Source organism: Rutidosis leptorrhynchoides, chromosome 4, assembly GCF_046630445.1.
Source record: "Rutidosis leptorrhynchoides isolate AG116_Rl617_1_P2 chromosome 4, CSIRO_AGI_Rlap_v1, whole genome shotgun sequence".
Lineage (NCBI taxonomy): Eukaryota > Viridiplantae > Streptophyta > Magnoliopsida > Asterales > Asteraceae > Rutidosis > Rutidosis leptorrhynchoides.
In genome coordinates, this window is record NC_092336.1 from 19,637,256 (window position 1) to 19,641,821 (window position 4,566).

A 4,566-nucleotide genomic window follows, 5' to 3' on the forward strand; every position below is an offset into this window, starting at 1 on the left:
TGTGAAAAATGGAATGAGGATTCAAATATAGCTATCTTTTGTGAATACACTTATATGATTTTATGTATTTAAGTTCTTAAAAGTGATTAAATACATTACTTATACAATATATGTATAAACATTATAGTCTTAAGTATTTAAGTCAAATAACGTTACGTATTGTTATCGTTTTGAAAACTTAAGTTAGTAGTTTCAAAATACACATATAACTTGTTGTTATTAATACAAAATGAGATATTAAAACATTCATTAATCATGTTAAATATGTATATATACATATATATACACAAACGTATAATTATCATATATTGTATAGTTCGTGATATCATTGGTCAAACTAGACGGTCAAACGTTGTGTAAAATTCTTTTCGGAAATATAAATCTCGACAATTTGGATTGCTTATCATGTTGGCAAGGTTTAATTTATGTAAATATTAATCTTTTAAGTATAGAATGATCGAAAAAGTGCGGTCGTTACATTACCTCCCCGTTAAATAAATTTCGTCCCGAAATTTTAGAATTGTACCTATTTTGCGTCATCGATAAACAAGTGTGGATACTTTTGCTTCATCTGATCCTCTCGTTCCCAAGTAAACTCGGGACCTCTTCTAGCATTCCAACGAACCTTAACAATCGGTATATTACTCTGTTTGAGCTGTTTAACTTCATGGTCCATGATTTCGATTGGTTCTTCGACGAATTGTAGTTTCTCGTCGACATGAATTTCTTCAAGAGGAATGGTGAGGTCTTCCTTTGCAAGACACTTCTTAAGGTTTGAGACGTGAAAGGTATTATGTACTCCGGCGAGTTGTTGCGGTAACTCGAGTCGATAAGCTACCGGTCCAATGCGTTCGATGATCTTGAACGGGCCTACGTACCTTGGGTTCAGTTTACCCCTTTTGCCGAAACGTATTACACCTTTCCAAGGTGACACCTTTAGCATAACCATGTCCCCGACCTGAAACTCTAATGGTTTCCTTCGAACATCGGCGTAGCTCTTTTGGCGACTACGGGCTGTTTTCAATCTCTCCTTGATTTGCACTATCTTCTCAGTCGTTTCATGTATGATCTCGGGACCAGTTAAATGTCGATCTCCTACTTCATTCCAACAGATAGGAGATCTACACTTCCTTCCGTACAATGCTTCGAATGGCGCAGCTCCAATGCTCGCATGATAACTATTATTATACGAGAATTCTGCTAACGGTAGATATTTATCCCATCCGTTTCCAAAATCGATCACACATGCCCTGAGCATGTCTTCGAGAGTCTGAATCGTTCTTTCACTCTGTCCATCGGTTTGTGGATGATATGCGGTACTCATATCCAACCGAGTTCCTAGTGCCTCCTGTAGTGATTGCCAAAACTTTGAGGTAAATCTACTATCACGATCGGATATAATGGAAATAGGTATTCCATGCCTTGAAACAACTTCCTTTATATACAATCGTAATAGTTTCTCCATTCTATCTGTTTCCTTTATAGGCAAGAAATGTGCAGACTTGGTGAGACGATCAACAATCACCCAAATGGTGTCGTATCCCCAGGCAGTCTTTGGTAACTTCGTGATGAAATCCATGGTAATACCATCCCATTTCCATTCTGGGATTTCTGGTTGTTGAAGTAACCCTGACGGCTTCTGGTGTTCTGCTTTAACTTTGGAACAAGTCAAACACTCCCCAACATATGTTGCAACGTCGGTCTTTAAGTTAGGCCACCAATAACGTGTCTTAAGATCTTGATACATCTTTCCAACTCCAGGATGTATCGAGTATCTTGTCTTATGTGCCTCGTTCAATATCAACTTCCTTAATCCACCCAACTTCGGTACCCAAATACGATTTGCAAAATATCGAATTCCATCTTCCCGCATAACGAGTTGCTTCTCATACTTCTTCATTATTTCATTTCCTATATTTTCTTTAGTAAGTGCTTCTCGTTGAACTTCTTTGATTTGTGAGTTGAGATTCATGCGAATTTTTATGTTCATCGCTCGTACTCGAATTGGTTCTCGTTCCTTTCTGCTTAGAGCGTCGGCCACCACGTTCGCTTTCCCGGGATGATAACGAATTTCACAATCATAGTCATTTATTAACTCGACCCACCTACGTTGCCTCATGTTCAATTGTTTCTGATCAAAAATATGTTGAAGGCTTTTATGATCAGTAAACACAGTGAATTTAACCCCATACAAGTAGTGTCTCCACATCTTCAATGCAAACACGACTGCTCCCAATTCTAGATCATGCGTCGTATAATTTCGCTCGTGAATCTTCAATTGTCGGGATGCGAATGCAATAACTTTCTTCCGTTGCATAAGAACACAACCAAAACCTTGTCGCGAAGCGTCACAATATATTTCAAAATCATCGTTCCCTTCAGGTAATGATAAAATAGGCGCCGTAGTTAACTTCTTCTTCAGTAATTGAAATGCGTTCTCCTGCTCCGAGGTCCATTCATATTTCTTCCCTTTTTGCGTTAATGCTGTCAACGGCTTAGCTATTCGAGAAAAATCTTGAATAAACCTTCTATAATAACCGGCTAAACCCAAAAATTGGCGTATCTGCATTGGTGTCTTAGGAGTCTCCCATTTTTCAATAGCTTCAGTTTTTGCTGGATCAACCTGAATTCCTTCGCTATTAACAACGTGACCAAGAAATTGCACTTCTTTCAACCAGAAAGCACACTTAGAAAATTTAGCATACAGTTGTTCTTTTCTCAACAACTCCAGTATCAACCTTAAATGCTCTTCATGCTCTTGCTCACTCTTGGAATAGATAAGAATATCATCAATGAAAACGATAACAAACTTATCTAAATACGGACTACAAACTCGATTCATGAGGTCCATGAATACAGCTGGCGCATTTGTCAATCCAAACGGCATAACCAAAAATTCATAATGACCATAACGTGTCCGAAAAGCAGTTTTCGGAATGTCCTCTTCTTTGACGCGTAGTTGATGATAGCCCGATCTTAAGTCAATTTTCGAATAAACACATGATCCTTGCAATTGATCAAATAAGTCATCAATTCTCGGTAGTGGATACCGATTCTTGATAGTTAACTTATTTAATTCACGATAGTCTATACACATCCTAAAAGATCCATCTTTCTTCTTAACAAACAAAATTGGAGCTCCCCACGGTGAAGTACTCGGTCGTATGAATCCACGGTCCAGTAATTCTTTTAACTGACTTTGAAGTTCTTTTAATTCGGACGGTGCAAGTCTATATGGCGCACGAGCCACTGGTGCAGCTCCTGGTACTAAATCTATTTGAAATTCTACCGATCTAAATGGAGGTAATCCCGGCAATTCTTCCGGAAAAACTTCAGGAAAATCTCTTGCCACAGGCACGTCGTTGATGCACTTTTCTTTCTTTTCGACTTTATTAACATGCGCTAAAATAGCGTAACATCCCTTTTCTAAACACTTCTTGGCTTTCAAACAGCTAATGAGTTTTAGCTTTGAATCACCCTTCTCTCCGTAAATCATCACCGGCATTTTATCCTTACCAGGAATACGAATTGCCTTCTTGGCACAAACAACTTCCGCTCCTACTTTGGACATCCAGTCCATGCCGACTATTACATCAAAACTTTCTAATTCTACGGGTATCAAATCAATCTTAAATGTTTCTCCGGCTAAATTTATTTCACAATCACGACAAATTTTATCGGCTTCAATTAGTTTACCATTAGCTAACTCAATCAAGTACTTAGCATCTAAAGGTAATGATGAACAATTCAATTTAGTGTAAAAATTTATACACACGTAACTTCTATCGGCGCCAGTATCAAATAAAATAGATGCTGATAAGTTATTAATGGTAAACGTTCCCGTAACAAGCTCCGGGTCTTCTCGTGCCTCTCTAGCATTAATAACAAACGCTCTTCCACGTGCAGGTCCGCCATTCTGATTCGGGCACTGACTCTTATAGTGACCTTGTTTTCCACAACCAAAACAAGTAATGGTAGCCAAAGCAGTTCTATTTGCGTTGGTGGCAGGAGTCTTGTTGCCATTTGTAACGAGAGCCTTACAATCTTCCGCAAGATGACCTTGTCGATTACACTTGGTGCATAACACACTACAGTAACCAAAGTGATGTTTGTGGCAACGGTTGCATAAAGGATTTTGTCCTTTATAACCAAAGCTTAAACCACTACCCGCACCTTGCGTGTTTTCTTGTTTCTTAAAAGATTGTTGTTGGTTACCTCGATCATAATTTCCATTCCACTTTCTTTTGTTACCTGATACCTTCACATCAGTATTGGATACTTTCTTATCCATGATGACCTGATCCATTAGCTCGTTTGCCATGGTTATAGCTTCATGAATTGTCTTAGGTTTCGATGCTGTAACATTTGCCTTGACCTTTTTGGGCAAACCAGCTTTGTACATTTCAATCTTCCGTTCTTCGGTTGGAACCAATTCAGGACATAGCAAAACTAATTCCATGAATCGCTGGTTGTAGTTGGTGATTTCAGTACCAACCACCTTCAAACTTCGTAACTCATCTTCTAACTTAATAACCTCATTCCTTGGACAATACTCGGTGATTATCA